Source organism: Heterocephalus glaber, unplaced genomic scaffold (genome assembly GCF_053883595.1).
Source record: "Heterocephalus glaber isolate CG9 unplaced genomic scaffold, H.glaber_assembly_v1.0 deba00001587, whole genome shotgun sequence".
Lineage (NCBI taxonomy): Eukaryota > Metazoa > Chordata > Mammalia > Rodentia > Bathyergidae > Heterocephalus > Heterocephalus glaber.
In genome coordinates this window covers 6,001,400-6,023,017 of record NW_028258365.1, presented here as the reverse complement: position 1 = coordinate 6,023,017, position 21,618 = coordinate 6,001,400, and the positions used below count along the sequence as shown (strand labels likewise).

The 21,618-nt window shown below is 39.3% G+C and overlaps 1 long non-coding RNA gene across 4 annotated transcripts in view; it reads left to right on the top strand.

The window, feature by feature from the left end:
• LOC147823380 (uncharacterized) overlaps positions 1-21,618 on the top strand; it is a 187,920-nt gene that overhangs the window by 141,987 nt on the left and 24,315 nt on the right. For 3 of the 4 annotated variants that reach the window (XR_015443989.1, XR_015443991.1, XR_015443988.1), the window contains one exon: positions 169-21,618. This exon is cut by the window's right edge and continues 24,315 nt beyond it. This is a non-coding gene — a long non-coding RNA (uncharacterized LOC147823380). The remainder of the gene's footprint in view (positions 1-168) is intronic. The other variant, XR_015443990.1, reaches the window with a different exon arrangement.

Genomic DNA, 21,618 nt, shown 5'->3' with positions numbered 1-21,618 from the left:
TCAGAAGGTGGGGCCTAGTGGGAGATCTTAGGTCATCCTGGGATGCTGAATTGAGCTCTTGAAGAGGATTGTGATACTCTGGTTTCTTCCTAGTAGTCTGGATAACATAAAAGGGACGGAAAGAAGCTGTTAAGATCCCTTGTTTCTTTTCCTGCCTTTTACCACCAGGAACTGTTACTCCTCTGCCATGTGCCACTCTGCCTTGGAGCCAGATGATCATGGACTGAAACCTCTACAGACTGTGAGCTAAAGAAACCCTTTCCCCTCTAACTTTGGGTGCCAGGTATGTTGTCTCAGAAAGGAGAGAAAAGTAACTAAGACACTATTCTTTCCCACACACGTCATCTGTTTGAATGCACAGCTCATAATAGTTGTCCTCACCAAGCAAGTTTTCTAGACTCCTGGCTGCAATCCTCCTTGCTCAGGGGTTTCCTGTAACCCACATTTCACCTTTTAATGATCTTTTAATATTATTTCCAATAGTGTAGATAATTAGTGTATGCCTCATGTCTGTTGCAATATTTGACATAATATTTATGGTCATTATATGAGAAAAAAGTTGTCCTCATTCTATAAGTGATAAAACAATAACTTTAATAAAGAGCATCATCCCAGGTGGTAGAGGAATGATTCAAATCTAGGTCTTCTTTCCCCCATACCACAACGAAAGAGAACAAACATATCTGTTAGTGTTTGGATCTGTAATATCCTCCAAAGTCAAATATATTCAGGATTTGGTCACCAGCCTGAGACATTACTGGAAGATGAAATCTTTAAAAGGTGGGGCCTAGTGGAAGGAAGTTAGATCACTGGGGGTGTGTCTTTGAAAGAGCTATGGGAATCCCAGCCCCTTCCTGTTTCTCTGTGCTTCCTAGCTGTCATGATGCGTGCTACTGCCAGACATGCTGCTTTGCAGGCCCAGAAGCAGCGGAGCAAACAAGCTATGGATTAAAACTTCTGAAACCATGAGCTGAAATGATCTTTACTCCTTACAAGTTGTTTATCACGGGTATTTTTTTTTTTCCCAGTGACTGCAAGTTAACACAATATCTCATCACAGAGCTTCAAGTGCCTTGCGATCGATGGATTCTTAGAGCTATTTTGACAATGACGTTTCTAATTTTTAAAGTAATATTACTAAGATAAAAATATAATTGTAGTTACTATTTGGATACTTGTGGAAACTTAGTTTCCTGAATGAGTAAATCAAACACTTTGAAGTAGGAGCCTCAGGTCACATTTTTTATGTTCTCTTTCTCTCTCTCTCTCTCTCTCTCACACACACACACACACACACACACACACACACACAAAACACCATAAGTTACTTGCATTTTTCAGACTGTCCCTAGGGGAATACTTATATAGGTATTGTGGAAAAGGAGCACTATGACCTAGAGAACTTATATTTTGGGGGCTGTTTGGAACTAATTTTCTAAGGAGTTGTTTCCTATTGAAAAAACCCCCCTCAAAAATACCTCCTTAGTGTTACTTTTTATTTAATCTTATCCTAAATATCCGAAGTCTTATTAACTGCAGTTATTGCAATGTACCATTGTAACTTAAAGAAAGGTACCTATTTAAGTAGTATGTGTAAAAAAAGGCTATGCAAATATTATATGTTGGTGTTATTACTTGTGTCTAGATGTTCCCCCAAAGCTCTGGATCCAGAGTGTGTGACGCTGGGATTGATTCATGGTGCAATGCTAGGCTCACCTGAGCTAGGATTAAGGGTGTGAGTGCTACCCACACTAAATAACCTGGATAAGATACAAGGGATAGAAGGGCTGTGGTTGCCCTGTCCTTTGTTGCTTTTGCTACGTTGTGTTTCCCCTCTGTGATGTCCTTCTGCCATGCCACCCTGCCTTGGAACCAGCTGATTATGGACTGAAACCTCTACAAACTGTGAGCTAAATAAACCTTTCCTGCCTTAACTTTGGGCATCAGGTATTTTTGTCTCAGCAATGAAAGAAAAGTAACTAGGACAGTTAGTGTCTAATAACATCATTGCAGCTTCAATGGATTTAAGAATTTTGCTTTAGTTGTTAAATCTTTAATCAATATATCTAGGGGGAAAACACAAATACAAATATATTAGAAGGAGATGTAGGTAAAGGAAAATTCTGTTTATTTTTTGATGGGAAACACCTGAGTATGTTTAAAAGACTGGTAAGGATTCATTTGATGGAGGAAATTGAATACTAAAGAGGGAAAAGAGGTAGTCAGCAGTCTATGAGGTTCCCGAAAAGGTGGATGAGCACAGAATTGAAAGCATGATGGAATAACTAGCTTTATACAATGTCAGTCAACTGTGTCAGTGTCAAAGGAAGGTAGAGTGATGATAGCTGTAGGGAGATTTGTATACAAGTAATGATCAGTCATGACATTGACAAGAATATTGTAGAATAGGATAGGGCACAGATTCTAAATTTGATAAAGAGGGAGTTGAAGATTTTTTTTTTTTAATAAAAAGGGCCAGCAGATGGAAGAAAAGTAGCAAGATCAATGGTGTTGTGGAGGATGGCCATATATAGCACATTGAAAGGAAAAGAGGTTATGACTCAAGCGTGTGGTGCTTCAATTATTGCTTTTGAGACTGAAATTGTTGCAGATGGTGACAAAGTCCAAGGTGTGACCCAGGAAATGAGTGCTGATGTGAAGTATCAGAGAAACTTTTTGGAAACAAGGTTGTTGAGAAAATGAGAAGTCAGGTTGTTAGATAGATCGTCTATATGGTTGTTGTGGTCTTCCAAAGAGAGTGCAGTGGCTTGGAGAAAGAAGATGTCAAACTCTAAGGAGTGAAAGGAGAGAATGGAATAAAGCAGAGGAACAGGGAGTGGGAGAAAGGTACAGGGTCAGATGACATAGCCTCTCCCGCCCCCGCGAGCAGGGTGTATTACTAGGAAAAAGAACAGCAGTTGGGAAGAAGGAAGACAAAACCTCAATTCCTAATTGATGTCCTTAGGATGTGAAGGAACAAGCAGTCATTACTGCGGACATTTACAAAAAAGCTGTATCTTTGGGGAACAACTGGGGTTCACAGATGATAAGGAAACCAGGGACCATTTCAAGAAGACTAGAGAGTTTAATGATTTTGGAACAATACCTCTGGAGGGCAAAGTGGGAGGATAGCAGCAGTGGACAGGAAAGTAGAGCTATTATGGGCTGGTGGTGCATTCAAGCTGTGCTTCTCAAATTATAACATATATCCAAATGGCCAAGGAATAATTCAGTGTGTTTTTCAGTAAGTCTACGGTGAGGATTGAGATCCCACATTTCCAATGGGCTCCAGATGATGCCATTACTGTTGGTGTTAGGCAACTACTTTGGAGAGGAATTAGAGGACATGTTTGTTTTACTGGGGGGGCGGTATGCTCATTTCATATTAGTTGATGAAGACCAGGTGCTATTGTTTAGATATGAGGTGTGACCCCAAAGGCTCAAGTGTTTGGAAGGTGATTGGACCATGGAGGTGGCATACTCATTAGCGGCTCCCAATGAGTTTGTAACTGATTTGCTATTTGGAGACAGGACCTGGTTAGAAGTAGGTCACTGAGGGCATGGCATGGAAGATGATATATCCCTCCTCAGCTCCTCCCTTTGCTCTTTGCTTCCTGGCCTTCATGACCTGAGGAGCTTTCCTCCACAGCAACCCCTTCCACTACTTTTCTTTCCACAGTTGTGATGGTGGATCTTGACAGCTAACTTTATTTGCTTGAGAGATATATAGACCAGGAAAGCACATTGTACAGTGATCTGGTTGGGAAATGGAAGCACGACCATGACGACTGTATCAGCTCCCAGGGCCCTTCCTCTCTCATTCATCCTTACTTGCTCTTCTTCTTGGCTACCAAGAGCTTATCAGCTTCCTCCCACCTTGCCCTTCCTCCATGCCATTTCTGCCTTGGAGCCTGCTGACCATGGACTAAAACCATGAGTTAAAATAAACCTCTCCTTTAAGCTTTGGGTGTCAAGTATTTTATCCCAGTGATAAAGAGAGTGACTAAGACACCAGGGTAATATTAATTAACATTTATTCAACCCATTATATTCCAGAGTCTTTTAAAAATGTGCACTGCCCCTATTAATTTATATTCTCTCCCAACAATCCTTTGGTGTAGATGCTGCTATTACTCCCTTTAACAGTTGAGTAAGTGGATGCACCTGCTCAAGAGTATACAACTGGTCAAGAGAGCTAGATTTTGAACTTAGGTAATGTTGAACAAAATTTATATGCTTTGCAATTCATGAGAGGCCTGGGCATTTAATTTCAAAAGTCTAGATGAGGAGAGTAAGCACTGGACTTGGTGGCCAAAGATCTTACTTCTTTTGGTTGGCATGTGTGTAATTTTTGAATAATTGAATGTGGTATTTGACAGTCACAATAATCCTTTGGACCATACTGGGTATACTGTCACATGTACACTGTTCTTAGGAGAGAATTTGTAATGATCTCTCCCTCTTTGTAAACTTTCTTTCTCATAGATATGAAACATGGTTTTGAATTTAAATTGATGGTTACAACTATTCATGCATTAAATGCAGTCATTTGCATAGTAATTCTCCCAGACTGTACTTATGTTTGGAAGCCAGATGGTGGCAAAACCCCTCAGTTTTCCATACCTGCTGTGTTTACATTTGGATAACTGATCATACTTATCTATTACTGGGGCATCTTTAGTGCTCATTCACAGTGCCTACTTAGGTACTTGTAAAATCATCTAAACTTTCTTGATAAGCTTGGGGGTACTCAGAAGGACTCTAGAAACCAAAATCATATTTATGCCAGCTGGAACATAGTATCTCTAGTCAGATCAGATTGGCAAACTAATCACATTTTTTTCCAGTTCAGTTTTCGCTACATTTCTTCCTAAGGGAATTTACAGAGAAAGTGAGGAGTAGAAAGAATCCTTATCTTTCATAAAGAAAAACCCAATTATTTTTCTTTTTTTCAAGACATTCAGTCATCTAGAAAGGAGGTATTGCCTAAGGCAGGGGATTCAAGTGGGGATTGAAACTCAATACAGTTAAAGAAACCATACTTTACTTCATACAATATTTAGCTAGAAATTCCTTATTGTTGGTCTTATACCCAAAGGTAAAGGACTTGGAGGAGTTTCAAAGGTTGTTATTTCATGGTTAAATAATCTTGTCTCTGTTGTCTGCCAAAAATATATATCCATAGGTTAAAAGGGCAGGTGTCTAGGAATTATAAAATAATAAAGCTGTTACTGTTAGTATGAAGTTTTAGTTAAGTCACATTTCTAAAATCCAACTTTGAAAAGAGCAAGTGAAGTGAAAAAAGATTAGGTAGAAAATTCTCTTTCAGAAAGTACTCTGCACCCCAAACCTGGTCGCTTTCTGCCTGAAGCACTATATCAAACGCTTCTGTAAGATGCCTTCATGAGAGGTAATTTCAACTTTAAGGAACACTTGATGCTATAAAAAAGCAGTAAAGAAAATTAAATATATACTTTTGATAACCAATGATATGTGAAATGTACAATTATATTAATATTTACAAACAAACTGAGTTTTTGGTTTATTTCAAGGATAGCTTAATGATTTTGTTTCTTTCAGGCCCTGATATCTTCTGCCTGGAAAAGTCTGTTTCTTAACTACATTTTAAAAGTTCATATGATTTTGGTCCTTTTACTTTGTGATTTTGATCAAAATCAGTTCATGAATTTGATTGAATCATGTGACCTAATTTCAAAAAGTACAGGACTGAACAGAATAATAGATCCTTTTAGAATTTCTATGGAAAACCATGATTTGGAATGTTTTGGATATTCAAATAGAAAAATGTCTTTTTCGTGAGCCATACAAAGTGGGAGGGGATCAATAGATGAAGAGGAAAGGGAATGAAAGGGAATGAAAAAAAAATCAAGATGTGCTATGTACTTGTACCAACTCCCTAGGAGGAATATAATCACCTCTTTTTTTTTTTTGGTACTGGGAATCAAACTTGGATCCTTGAGCTTGCGAGGCAGGCAGCAGAACCACTAAGCTAAACCCCCGGCCCAGGAATGTAATCACTATGTGTGGCAAACATGCACAAATAAGATATAAAAGTTGAAAAAAAATGTAAACACTGTTTCAGTATTTGGATTGCTGACTATGTTTTAATCCATTGCTCTAAGGTACATAGTCCAACTTGATGCCTCCTCTTTAATTTAGATAGCATTCTTTAACTGAAGATATACTAAACTATCTTAATGTATCGGTGATACACTAAGGGATAACGCTAGTAATATGTCTGATTTTGTAGAAAAATAATGTGAACTAAATATCAAAGGGTAGATAAGAGCCACAGGAATTTTGTGGAGACAGTGCAGTGACACCTTGTTCATGAACTTAATTCATTCCACTATTCTGGTCCCAAACCAATTTAGGTCGAGAACCAAATCAAATCTTCTCATAAGGTTCAATGTAAATAAGGGTAATCCATTCTGAACCATATGTATTTTTTAGCTACAAAAATAGGAAAGAAAGTACAGTACAGTAGAGTATGAAGAGAGAGAACACTAACCTTCCTGGAGGCAATTTCTGGTGTGGAGGACAGGAAAGTGGGTGGAGAGGAAGTTATTGTTTGGAGGGAGAGTCCCCCTCTGCAAGGACACTGGGGAGTTCTCCTTCTGGGATTTCCTCTCTTCTTTGTCTCTTAGCTTCAGGGTCAATTTTGACCCCCAAAAATCTAACATCCCTTGTTTTTTCCTGCACTGCATAACCCTCTGGAAATGAAAAACCATGTTATTTTCATCAGATTCAACATCGTTCATTACAGTAATGTTGGGGTGGTGCTTCTTAAAGTAGCCCTAACACTAATTCCATTCTTCCCTAGTAGACTTTATTACATCCCTGCTAATCTCCTCTACTTCTTCCTCTTCCTCAGTGGAATGCTCCTCCATAAGCGCCTTCTATTGCTCACTGGAGTTCAGAGAGTTCTGTCATGAGCTCCTCCTTATGGTCTTCAACAAGCTCCTCTGTGTCTGCCCCACTGATGTCCTTCCAGACCCATACTCCTGCCCATGGACACAGTCTCCTCCGCTGCCTGTGCCTCAGACCCTTCAAAGTCACATTCAGTGACACATTCTGGCCATAGTTTCCTCCAGGCTGAGTCTAGGGTCTGGTATGTGACACCTTCCCAGGCTTTGTCAATGAGGTTGAGGCGTGGAGGACATTGAAATGTTTCTTCTAGGACTCTTTCAGAGTCAAGGATGTATCTTCAGTGACATTAAAACACCTAATAAAGAGTGCCTTTGTTTACAGCTTCTGGAAGTTGCAGATCACTTGGTGGTCCATGGACTGTAGAAGAGGTGTTCTGTTGGGGGGAGGAACTTGACTTTTGTGAAGTCATACTCAGCATCCATAATCCATACTGTCCATTGAGGCTGGAGGGTGTCCCAGGGCATTGCCCATTAGAAGAAACCACCTTTCAGGCAGTTGGTTGTCAGAAAGATATTTCTTTTCTTTTCTTTCTTTTTTTGGGGGACTGGGGATCGAACTTGGAACCTTGTGCTTATGAGGCAGGTGGCGGAACCACTGAGCTAAATCTTAATGGTGGGTGTGAACACCTCGTGCAGCCATTCCATGAACAATTGCCTTGTGACTGAAGCTTTTGCATTGGCCTCCACATGACAGGCAGTCTGACCTTGTTCACATTCTGTTCCTCGAATGCTGAGGGGTCTGAGAATGGTACACCAGTAGTGGCCTCATCTTCAGATTGGTGCTTGCATTCACACACAACAAAATGGTCAATCTGTCTTTCATGGGTTTATGCCCTGGCAGTGCCTTTTCTTCCTGCGTGATATAGGTTCTGCTCAGCATCTTCTTCCAGAAGAATTCTGTTTGATCCCAATTGAACACTTGTTGAGCAATGTATCCTTCTGTCTTCATGAATTCCAGGAATTCCTTGTTGTAGGTTTCTGCAGTGGCCTTGTCAGAACTGGAAGCCTCACCATGTCTTCTCAAACTGTGGTTGCCACTTCTCTTGTGGAATTTATCAAACGAAGCTCTACTGGCTTTAACTTCATCACTTGTTCTGCTTGTAGAGGGGTTTTCTTGCAGTACATCACAGTGAGATTTCCTGGCTTTTTCACAGACCATAGCTCCACTAATGCTATCACCTGCCAGCTGTTTCTCATTCAACCACACTACCAAAAAAATTTCCACCCCTTCTAGCACCTGTGTCCCCCGTTTGGTTAACATTGTTACTCCTTTTGCCACATCAGCTCCTTTGATGGCATCTTTATTCTTCAAAATAGTTGAGATTGTGGACTTCATCATCTTGTACTCTGAGGCTAGATCAGTCACACAAATACCACACTCATGTTTTTCTTCGATTTCCTTCTTCAATTCAATAGTTACTTTCTCCAAAACCTTACCATTCTTCTTTTGCACTTGTTACCTTCATCATTGCCCTGCAAATTCTTGTCACCTTCATTACCACTCTGCACTCGCTTTTTACCACCATGCTTGTTCTGCACTTTCTTTGGAGCCATAGTGGATTGAATAATACTGTACAGTACGGTATGTGCTGCAAAGCACACAAAAAAAGCTTCACAGCTAGTGTGCACAGGTTTGTCTGCAATTGCAGTCTTGACTAGGAGTCAGAATGGGGAAGATGACTAAGTTCGTATTCATGTGGAGATGGCGGCCACGGTGGGGTTTTATTCTTCACCTAATGTGGAGTTCATAAAGGGAACCAAAATTTTTACTGAATGCTTTTGTTGAGAACTGAATTGTTCACGAACAGAAGCATTCATGAATGGAGGTATTACTGTATAATCAAGTCCCAATTTCCTTAAATATAAGTCAGTAGGCTCACAGATTCACATCTTGGTTCAAATTCTTCTTTTCTTTTATTTTTTTTTTGGTACCAGGGATCGAACTCAGAACCTTGGGCTTGTGAGGCAGGTGGCGGCACCATTGAGCTAAACCCCTGGCCCTATTAAAAGTTGCAGTTAATCACAGTTGAGAGCAATACCTTAATGGTTATTTCACAGTTTCTTTTTTTTGGTACCGGGGATCAAACTCGGGTCCTTGTGCTTGCACAGCAGGCGGCGAAACCACTGAGCTAAATCCCTGGCCCCATTTTCAGAGTTTCTGAATGATCACTCCCTCCAAAATAAATTCACTGACAGACAGACTATAAACACAACAGACAGTTAATGATAGTTAAAAGAAATAATGAAAAAAGGAAAACAGCTTCAAATATTTGTGTGATCCTTTGATTATATATGTTGTAGACTCTTCATCAAGTCTCCGTAAGTATTCTCTGAAGCTTTATGCTCCAGTCAAATAAAACCTTTAATTCCTTGTTTGTTGCAAGGGTTAAAGTATTCTTGGAAACTTTTCTGAAGAGTGCTTTTTAAAGAACTACTCACATTTCTTTCCTTGTGCATTTGCTTAGGGTAGGGAGAGGTGGCTGGGGAACCGTGGAGATCAAGAGTTGGATGAATCTCGCTTCAGCTTGTTATATATAACGTGTAGGAGACGTGGCTTCTCCATTGCCCTTCCTGCTATCAATGACCTGAAGGCATTTCTCTGTCTAGTTATCATCCTGTAACAGCTCCTTTCTTGCCAGGTCATTAAGATCCTGTGCAAGCTTCTGTGACAAGCTCTGCCTTTCAAGAACTCAAGATTAATACTTTAGGGAAAGTTGGGGAATTCCTTGTTATCAAATTGATCTATGAGAGTTTTCCTTATCCACTGGTGTCAGGATTGTGGGTTGCTGGAGAATGAGTCAAACTAACATAAACATGAAGGGTTACAGGGTTTAAATCCTTCCTAGCCTTTCTCTTTCCACTGTATGTATTTATCTAAATGGTTAATTACCCCCATAGGAGATTAGTTTCTGCTAGATAAGAAATAAAATTCAGCTCCAGACTAATCTGGGCTGCTGCTGTAGTTTGGAGTAATCTTTCAATTTGATTTGCATAATGTTGGTGTTACTCTTAGGTGATTTTTCTATTCAAACTCTAGAAATCTTCTTAATTGACTGGAGTTGTCTTTAAGGGTTTTCCTCTACCATACCTCACTTTCATTAGTGGTAAGAGTCTTGGATGAGTCAGAGTGATCTTTTCTGAAGCAACTCACATTTCTGGACTTTGCCTACTCTATCTGTATAATATAAATTTGAATTAGATGACTCCAGTTGCCTGGAAGATGCACTATAAGCACACAAATGTATATGTGATTCATGGTTATGTTGTATAGAAGAGTGTTTATTTAGTTAGTATATGACTGAGGCAGCTACCTAGCAGAAGGGCCAGAAATAATGGAAAACTTAGCCATATTAGTGGGAATAAAAATAAAAATAAACACTAAACTAGAACTTTGACCAGAAATAAACATTCTTCAGGCAACATGAAATGTGACCCCTCTCTTCTAAACACAGGTGTCACTCACTACCTGTTGAGCTCTTGAGTTTTGAGAAATGTGAAATACAATGAACTTTCTTCTTAACATAAAATACAGCCCACTCCCTCTTAAAGATTTGGAGGAAATTATGATGTAAAATAGCTGGTTCCTTCAGGGATCTAATGTAAACATTATGTGAAGGTACTGGGCATGAGCATGAGTTCCAGTTGGTCATTTTTTTAACTTCATAGTTAACTCGTGATAGGTCCACTAAATGATAAAGCAATTCCTGTGGCCTGTTTACCTATAAATAATACTAAATTAAGGGGTCATGTGGCAACCAAGTTGGGTCTGCTCCTGAAAATCCAGGAGCTATTCTCTTCTTATTGCCAATAAAACTTTCTTAATTTCCATCTTGGGTTCAGGACTTCATTCTTCAGTGTGTTGCAGAACCACAAGCCTGATACATATGATAACCATTGTTCAACATGACATATATGCTTATCTTACTCGTAAGTCCAGATATCAGTCCGGACACATTACAGTGAATAAGTGATGTATTTGTTGGTAAAGGTCAGATGGTTTACCAACTGTGCATCAGGATCCTGTCATTTCTACTTGGAAAAGTGATTAATTGATGTTGTAATATTTAATAATTACTGACATTGACATTTATGATGAAAGAGGGATCAAAGTGAGTATTAGGGGGTGATTGATACAAATTAAGTCACAAATAAAATTGTAGTGATTTTTATGATAATCATCATGCATTAAACTCCCAATTGTTTATGCACTGTCCTGATTAAAACAGATTGGTGGGTAGGGGCCTGGACCTAGGTGACTTAGCCAAGATCTTGACATCTTCTATGCTAAACTATGAGATGTTTTTGGTGAGTGAAGGGAAAGTAATAGGAAGCATACTAAATCAATCAAAATGCAAAAAGTGTTGGAGTGGATGAAGAGACCAGACTTACTCTGGTGTGAAAAAAAAGTATGTTGACAATGATGTAGCAAGTAGCACCAGCTTATAAAATATCCCAGGTAGTTCTGATTAGTTTAGGACTGCCCCTACCAGTGAGTCAATAGTAAATATTCAAATAGAAGGTAATTATTCCAATAGTACTTTCAATAGTACTTTATATTCTATTCATTGAATTGCAAGAAGCAAAATGGGGCCCAAAAGGCCAGTAGGAAAGGAATAGTTATTCTACACTAATAAAAATAGCCCGGAGCCTAGCAGAGGGAGAGTGGAGGTAAATTGGTCACCGTTAGCAGCTGGATTAACTCCTTTAGGTCCCTGGATGCTGCTTAATACATATACCATTACACTAATTAACACTCTCTGTCCAACTATTAATGCAGGCCAAAGGGGGAACAATTTGGTCCCCAGACATGAAGAGCATAAGGCCCTTTATTTTTTATGATAAAGTGTTGTACTTACCCACACCTTTGACCCAAGCTCAAAGACTTTTTCCCTTTCCAAACACTGTCATTAGCCCTAGCCTCCTCAATAGGATTAAGTGGCTGAAACACTGAATCATTATCTCCACTCTTTGAGAGTAAGGGACTATCCTGGAGAGGCAAGAACTTGTTCAGACCACAGTGAGTCCAAAGTGGAAAAAGGGACAAGGAATCAGGACTCTTTACTTTCCATCTCTGGCTACAAATAATTTCCTCAGTGAAAACAAATGATTTCAGCGTGTGACTCCAGGAATCAGCAAATGCTTTTATACCTCTTGCTCCTCCCATTCTTACCTGAAGTTCTTTCATTTGATAAAAGAGTCATAGGGAGTTAGTTTCTCCTTTTCCCAAGATGATTGATGAGAGTCACCAGTCCTTTGGATACTAGGACTTTTTTTTCTTAAGTCTTGGAATTCCACTCTTCCATGGCATTTAAAACTTTAAAAAAAACTTGGCCATACTAGAGAAAAATCTACCTGTGAAAGTGCCTTAAAAAGGAATCTATCCTGTAAGTATGTAATAAGACAAGGATCTGTTTCAGCAATAGGAGTAATGGGGCTATCCCAGAAAGCATGGAACATGCAGACATGGGAACTTGGCCTCTTGTTGAATAGCCATGTGACCTTTAATCCATGCTATTTTGTGCCTTATTCTCACTGTGAATTTGAGTTTTTCTTTCTAGTTTCTAGACAAAGTCTTCATCTCTTGAGATTATGAGATTCATCTGAAAGCTGATCTGTAGTTTAAAAAAGCAAAGTGTACCTTCCATGACAAATTGGTCTTTAAGCAACCTGCAGCAGAGGGTAAGAGTCACAGAGTCAGTTTTAGGTTTCCTACACTTCCGAGAGCATTTGCAATTTCAGGGATAGGAACACATTCATCGTAGTGGGGTAATCACCATGGGGTAATGATAGAAGAATCACTTTTTGGACAGAAATAAATATGTTCCTTTCTTTTCTATGTTTCACCACTACTGGTTCTTCATTTAAATCTATGATGTCATCAAATAGATTGAGAAAGAAGGCTTTGAAGCTCTTAAAATCTTGTGCATTTAACTTCATAAGTATCAATTTTCTATTCTGTGAAATGTAGTAATAATCATACGTATCACATAGCAGTAAATAAGATAATGCCTTTAAAGTGCTTTGTACAATGCCTGACACATAGTAAGAGGTCAGTTAATACTGGATATTATTGACCCTGGGCACTCTTGACTTATACGTAAAATAACTACAGTTTAGAAACATATTGAATGATGCCTGAAAATGGCTACAGATTTTAATGTTTTACTGAATTTCTTTGGCAGCTTTGGAGGAACAAAGAAGGAATCTAACACATCTGTGAAATTTCTGTCTCTGGTTTATCTCCGGATATTGTGAAGCCTAAACTTTCTACACAAATCTTTCTTCTTATCTAAAAGATCATAATCCTACCTCAGTATTTTGAGCTACTTTAGTCCTGAGTCTTTGGGTTGTCTCATATAATCAGAAAATAATTTCAACTTCTTAGTAGTTTTTTGGAAATGTTATAAAAATAAATTCATTTGATCATGGCTATCTTATGATCTTAAGATTTTATTTTTACATGATTAAAAGGAAAAGGCCACTAGTTGGAAGCAATCCTGCTGCAGTAATTCTCTGCTTTGTCTTAATGCTAGGATCATCTAAAGATAAAAATCATCAGAAATCCTGATGCTGAGGCTACCACCAAACAAGTCAGTGACATTACGCAGGTGGGAACTGGCTTCAGTTTTAAAGCTTGCTAGGTCTTTCTGTGGCTGCAGTAAAAACCCAGTGTAGCTAACATTGGTCCCACATGTTAGCAAGTATCTGAAAAGTGTGTGGGATCCTCCTGATCATAGGGATCTACCTTTAGAAATTCTGTATGCAATAGGTCTAGGCTAAGTGCTGAAGATTCTCATTTTTAACACACGTATCCCCAAAGACTCCCCAGCCCTCATTGATTCCAGGTGAGTGGTCTTAAGCGTACACACTGAGGATCAATTGGTGTCCTCTAGGTATTTAGTAATCTCATTTTTCTATTCACAAGGTTCTAAACCAGAGCAAACCTCTCCCATAATACACAGAATTCAGTCTCTTCCAAGTAGCCATATAAGGTTTGCTTTCAGTTGTGTGGTCAAGTTCCCATTAGCACCTCCCAGTTTAGGGGCTGGCTTTCTGTGAACACCCTAAAGCTGCCTTTATTTACCAGACAAAAGTGAAGAAGCTACTGCAGGCTTCTAGAGAGGCGCCTGGGAAGATCTCCAGACACTGAGTCAGCTTGCAAAGCTGGGTTTGCCCCCCAGGTCCAGTCCCTGTTTAATTTTATTAAACTTTAAAAATAAATATCTTTTAGGTTTACATCCATCTCTTGAGGTTTCTTTAACTTGACAATGGCCCAGTTAAATGAAAAGCCTTCCTGACTGAGCCTTGTGTGATGCTGCTACATTTAATGTTGGACACCCTGTTTGCTTTGTAATAAAATGCAACTAAAATTTTGCACATATTTAGTTTTTCTCAAGTCCTCTGTCAGCAACATGGGCTAGACATTCCTTGGAGACACACCATGTATTTCCTTCTTGTGAAATCTGAGCTGCAAGAACACTCCACATTTAACCCTCACAGCCAGACTCTGGTATAAATTGTTCTTGGGAAAGGGCAGAGGGCATGACTTTTAAAGACATCATATTACAGTGACGCATGCATACCCCGTGTTTACAGTAGCACAATTCATAAAACCTAAATCTTGCAAGCAGCTTCTATGTCTGTCAACAGATGAATGGTTAAAGAAAATGTGGAGTACTACAAAAGAGTCCACAAAGGAGTACCACTCTGCAATAAAGAAAGATAAACTTAAGTCATTTGTAGGAAAATGAATGCACTCCGAGACCATAATGTTAAGTGAAATAAATCAGACACACAAGTTTAAATATTGCATGGTTTCTCCTATATGAGAAACCCAAACTGTAAATAAGGAACGAAATAAAAGATAGATAATAGGAAGTAGGGAGATAGAGCTTTCTCAGATGGGAAAGAGATCAAGAGTTGAGGAAGGGAGGAGAAAGGGAAGGGAAGGGGGATTTAAAGAAAAGGAATTAAAATATGTTGTATACCTGTACCAGCTCCATACAAGGAACTGCAAACTTGTACTAATAAAAGGGCCAGGGGCCGGAGATTTAGCTCAGTGGTTCTGCCACTTGCCTCGCAAGTGCAAGGTCCCGAGTTCAATCCCCGATACCCAAAAAAAAAGAAAGAAAGAAAAAAGGGCCAGGGATTTAGCTCAGTGGCACTGTGCCTGCCTTGCAAGCGCAAGGTCCTGAGTTCGATCCCCGGTAACCGCCGCCCCCCCAAATAAATAAATAAATAAAAAAAAATTTCTCTCATTGAGTTTCAAGACAAGTATACAGAGAAGTTTAATAATAAGACAAAACAAACAAATAAAACACATTGTTAAGACCTTTGGAATTTTTAGGGCAAGATGAGAGTCTTGTTCACTATACAGCACCAAATACACACAGTAATGTAAATCAGCTTTTTACTGAGTTGAAAAGAGTTAACAGGGCCATAAGATGATCTCATCAGCCTTTTGGACACAGCCAACCCTATAATTTATGGTCTGTGAGACTAACATTTTCTAATCTAAAAATTATAAAGCAAATCAAGAATAGTTATTTCAGCCTTTCATCCTTGATTCTGAGAAAAATCTCCTTTCCAATTACTTAGGCAGATGGCCTCATCTCTCCTGATCACAGTAGGAGTGTTGTGAACATGTCTGTGTCATGAATATTATTTTCAGTGGCTAGGACCGGGCTGTCATGTTAAGAATCAGCTTTCAGCTCCAGGCACAATGTCTAGTTCTGGAATAAAAACAATCCTGGTGACCCACGTACAAAGGAAAAGATGCCCCACTGAATTGTGATGAGACTCAGTCCCTATGAATAAAACCCCAACTTTACCCAGAATATATTGTTATCAAATAGTTGTATGATGAGGAAATTTTGATGGAAGGAGACTTATATTCAGATGCCCATATTAATTCAATAAACATTTTTCGATTACCTACTGTACGTGAGGTTCAGTTTGGGCTCTAGGCCACAGCAGTGAGCAGAATTCCCTGTCCTCACGGAGGTTCCATTTTTAGTGGAAAAAGGTAACAATAAACAAAATAAAAAAGTGAATTACAATTATATAGTATAGAAGATAGTAACAAGTACAATGGAGAAAATAAAGTGATAAAAAAAGAAAGGATGGGAAAAGGGAGAGCGTTGTTGTAATTTTTAAAACAGAAGTAAGGAAGAGTCACTAAGAAAATGACTCGAGTTAGGTCCTCAGAGAGAAAAGATGGTTATGTGAGTACTTGGAAAGAGCAGTCCAGGCAGAGGGAAGAGTATGTACAAAAGTCCTGGGGCAAGAGAGAGTCTACCGGGCAGGAGTAAGGGGCCTGGATCTTTAGGTCTAGGTGCTTCACCAAGGAGGTTTTCTTAGCCACTAATTAGAAATGCTTATTCATTCAGTTTGAAAATAGAGGATCCTGTTGAGCTGTCACTTCTTATTGCTCTCTGTTATTTTCCTTCCTCTCTCCCCCTCTCCCAGACTTATTTGTAGTACCATCTTATGCTTAAACAATTCTCTACCTCCTAGCACAAAGATTCTAAATATTCTAAATTAAATGATCTTCACCTTGTCCTTAAAGAAAATATCTCAGAAAATGATCCCAGTACAGTAAATAATTGTATATGATGTTGCTTCTAGCCATACAAGAACTGCATGGGAGAGGGAATCGCATATGGTAGACCAACTTCATGGTGAAAATTCCAAATGTTTCCCTGCCATGGAAAACTGGCCCAGGTGCTGACCCAATGAGGGAAGGGATGAAGCTGGTGTGGACATTACCAGGAGGTGTGGCTGGGGTGTGGGAGGCAATACTCAGGCCATGGCCTCCTACACACACGAACTGGAGCTCTAGTTATGAAATTTTCTAAACAGAGTTTTCACCATTACAGAGTTTCACGAAGGTTAAACATCATCATTCATAATTGGTGGCCAAGAAATTGTGCATTTGTCTTTATAACTGTTGGGGCCTAAACAGTGAAAGGAATTCAGTGAAGGCAGAAGAGAGAAGAAATGGATTCAGGAGATTCCTCTTAAGAAAACAATGAAGGGGTTATTGGTAGGATGGAGGCAAGAAACCATAGAAATTTAAAAGGTGAAAGGTCCTGACCCTTTCACTTTCAAACATTCCTGCAGGGAAGGCTATAGATAGGACACTGTTGTCATCACTTTCATATAAAGCTGCCTCTGTGCCTCCCAGCTAGTAGCTGGGATAGGCTAGAGGGATCACCAAGATCTGATGGCTCAGATCTGTCAATTATTACCTTCTGGGTGTGGACTCCGTTGCTGATAACTGTGGGTTTAATTTATGTGATTTATGGCCTGTGAATGTGATCTATCATGAGAAAGCATTAGTCAAAGTCAACTTTGGTGAAGAGGGGACTTTCAGTTTGGCATCTTCGAATACTGGTAACTGTGGAAAGATGACCCCTCTTGCAAGGAAACAAGAGAATGAATACAAAGCGCATGTATAATGTTTGCACATAGGTGGTGTTCAATCGAAGAATACTGGCTAATATGATAATTTAAGTGACATATTAAAATATTATTTTTATTCTAAACCTGGTAGGAAATTAATTTAATTAATAATCAAGTATTGCATAAGTGTAAAACTATCACAACAAAATTAACAACCTCTCATATAAATCATTATAAGGTGGGCGGCGGGGGGAAAAAATACTAGACCCAAATACACTGACAAAATTTTTCTTAGATAAAAGAATACTGGCACCAACTGGCAAAGAAACAGACCTGAGGACCAGTGGAACAGATTAGAAGATGAAGAAACAACTCCAGACACACTCGGCCACCTCATCTTTGACAAAGGAGCCAAACACCCTCACTGGAGGAAAGATAGCCTCTTTAATAAATGGTGCTGGAAAAATTGGGTTTCAACTTGCCAAAGATTAAACCTAGACCTGTATCTCTTGCCATGCACTAAACTAAAATCAAAATGGATTAAAGATCTAAATATTAAAATAGAAATGCTGAACCGGCTGAAACAGAGGTTAGGTAGAACTCTTGAAAACATTGGTGTAGGAAAAGATTTTATGAACAAAATCTCAGTTGCCCATGAACTAGCACAAATGATCAACAAGTGGGATCTCTTCCTATTAAAAAGCTTCTGCACAGGAAGAGAAATGATCAACAGTGTGAACAGACAACCCACAATGTGGGAAAAATTTTTTACCAGCTGTTCCTCAGACAAAGGTCTACTATCTCAAATCTATAAAGAACTTGAAAAGATTGGACCTCCCAAATTTAAAGACCCAATCCAAAAATGGGCATCTGAAATGAACAGACATTTCTCACACAAAGAAGTAGACATGGCAAATAAACATATGAAAAAATGTTCAACATCACTGGTCACTGGAGAGATGCAGATGAAAACAACACTGAGATTCCACCTCACTCCAGAAAGAATGGCTGCTATCATGAAATCAACCAATAACAAATGCTGGCGGGTCTGTGGGGAAAGAGGAACCCTGCTCCACTGCTGGTGGGAGTGTAGACTGGTGCAACCACTGTGGAAATCAGTATGGAGTTACCTCAAAGAACTAGGACTGGAAGTCCCATTTGACCCCACTATTCCACTGCTGGAGATCTTCCCAAAAGAATTAAAAGAATCATACCACAGTGATATATGTGCACCCATGTTCATAGCAGCACAGTTTGTGATAGCTAAAACTTGGAAACAGCCCAAGTGCCCATCAACTGGAGACTGGATAAAGAAAATGTGTTTTTTTTATAAAATGGAGTACTACTCAGCCATAAAAAATCAGAAATTAGAGCTATTTATAGCTAAGTGGATGCACATTGAGGTGATACTCTGAAGTGAAATAAGTAGGACACACATGTGTAAATGCTGAATAGTTTCTCTGGTGTGAGAAACTGAAAGTGTCAATAAGGACTAAAAGGTATAATAGATAATGTGAAATAGGAAAAAAAGGTGCAAAGGGGAAGGGGAATTGGGATTGGTAGGGGAAAGGAAAGAAGAGAATGGAATTAATACGAGAAAAGGAAAAAATGGAAACAAAGTCTTTGTAAATAGAGAGGGACAGAGGGGTTGAAGGGAGGGTGGGGAAGGGGGAAAAATGAGAACCAAGAGAGTATGTAAAGGTTCATATTTTCAATGATGGTCTTTACATTGGACACGTAAAATAAAAAGAAGGGTCCTTGTGGGGCCCAACAAAGGCACTTGGGCCCCCGGTTGCTGACATTCGGGGCCTGAGGCCCTTCAGAGGCTGTCGCCCCTCACTCTTCTGCTGCCTTCTCCACCTTCTCCGCCTCCTCTGCTCCTCCTGGCGTCTCCCAAGGCTCCTCTCCTTTGTCTGTGCTGTCACTAGACATTTCGTCCGCTATGTGAATAACCTGCACGGTCTGAGGTGTCACGGATTTATCTTCATGCTCTCTGTCTCCTGCACCGTCACTAACCATTTCCTCAGGTAAGGTGGTCAGGGTGTGTGCAGTATGACGCGTCACAGCGGTGGCATAGGCAAAGCAAAGGAAAACCCATCTTCTGATGCTGGTGGTAATAAAGGTGCCTTTTCCTTTTCATCCTGATCCCCAGCATGAATTTTTGCTCTGTGCTGCCCCCTGAAGGTCAGTCCTTTAAAGTAATACAAAGGTTTCCACATCAGGCAAGGTATTTTTAACACAATCAACTACTCATCCTAAATATAAGCTCCCTCGTCCCCGCTTTCTCACCCCTCCATTTGAAGAGCCTGTACCATGGTACTGCTCTAAACAGCTTTCTCTGGGTCTCCTAAATAATGAATAAATGGCCGCAGTGGAAGAATAAAATAACCTACTTATTTGAAGGAGTTAGGTGGCTGGTGCCTACCCACATGCCTCAGTTGTTGGGAGATAGCATCCCTGAGATCGGCGCAGCCGCACGTGGCCAAGAAGGACTTTAACCGCGAGCTTCCTCCCCCTTCCTGCATATACGGCTCATGGGAATGGAGGTGAAGGTGTCCGATCGCGGCCACAAACATCTCCGAACAGATGAGAAAATTCTGTAATAAAAACAAAACTAGCAGCCATCTTTGGGCTTAAATTTAGTTTTCTAAATTGCTATCTTTCACCAAGCACTTTTCAAAAGTACTTGTTTCAACATCTATTTTCTTTTCGTATTATATTCATTTTTCCTTTTCCAAAAATTATTTTTTACTTCTTCATAAAAGGACAAAAATTTGAATCTATTTTGCACTGCCCAATTCAAGTATTTCTTAGCAAAGTACACTGTATTCTCAATGCACCACCCAGAGACTAAGGAAAAAAGCAGAAAGAGAAATGGACGAGGAAGACCAAAATCCAGGTTTTATTTCTAGGGTACTTATGACCAGTTTCTCTAGGATTCTGTTGCCTCACCTGTAGCCCCATAGTCTGCAGGCTATTAGGTTTAGTGGAGATGACAGGTAAAACATGCTTAGCAAACACTAAAGTTCTACTGAGTCAGAGTCAGCACTGCTTACCTGGGATCCAGTGCCCACGGCTTCTGGTGAGTGCCATTCCCATACACGCCCTCTAGATACAATGTTTGTTTGTACCACCAGGCCAATGACAAATCCTTGCCTAGATGTTGGGAAAAGGTAAATGCTGAATCTTTATAAAGCATAAAATAAGCAGCTGTTTTAAAAATGTGTCACTTAAAGCAGTTAAAACCACAGTACAACCTGTAGTCCACCACCGCCCTGCCTTCACAGCCTACTCCTAAAGAAACCAGCGTCTACCTTCAATACACAAATGTACTTTTGTTTTTAATGGAAAAGAATTTATTTAACTTTTGCCATATCAGGACAACAAAGCAGCCCTTTCATGGAACCACTCATTAAAAAGGTTTTACAGAACGTTAACATAATGTAGTAGCTCCCATTTTCTTTCAGGTGTTTTCAAAGGGCATCTCAGACCCACAATATTTTCAATCGAGTGTGCAAAAAACAAAGCTACAAAATGATGAGTAAGGTAAGATACTAATGTCTCCCATTTATTTGAACATTAATTTCCCATGTTTTGGAGATATTTTGATTTTAACATTCATAGATATGTAGTATTTAAATGTCAGGATATCAGCATGCTATCAGCAATCAGGTTTAACAGCTATTATCAAGCGACTAGTTTGTAATGCACACAACATAGCCTGATAGTATATATGAAAGAAGATGGCCTGAATTTTGCCTTCAAATGCACAAAAAAAATTTCTATATGTCTCCTCAAAACGGTTTTTGGGCTAAATTTTACAAGTCAGGAGAACATCAATAACCCACCTGATATGTCAGGGTGGAATTCTTTTGGAGAGGATAATTTCTCCAAGTAAACAGAAGAAGAATTGTTGGACAGAGAATCTGACCTTCTAAGATCAGGTAAGGGACACTTGAAGGCTTATTTTGCATCAGAGTAAAATAAGAACTCTATAATCACACAAACATGCTCTTTAAATACAGTTTCATGAGAGGAATTTTGATTATGGATTCTCAGAACTCCGTATTTGCTTTATACATCTCTGTTTTGAAAGTATGCATAAGTAACTACATTTTAAGTTGTTCTGATACATACACAATGCCTAACACCTTGTATAATAGGTATTTTAAATGAAAGGACAGCTGCTCAAATGTTTACACACATATGAACTATTCACACTCTTTTTTAAAAGAATAATTTTGAAACCAGTATTATATAAACC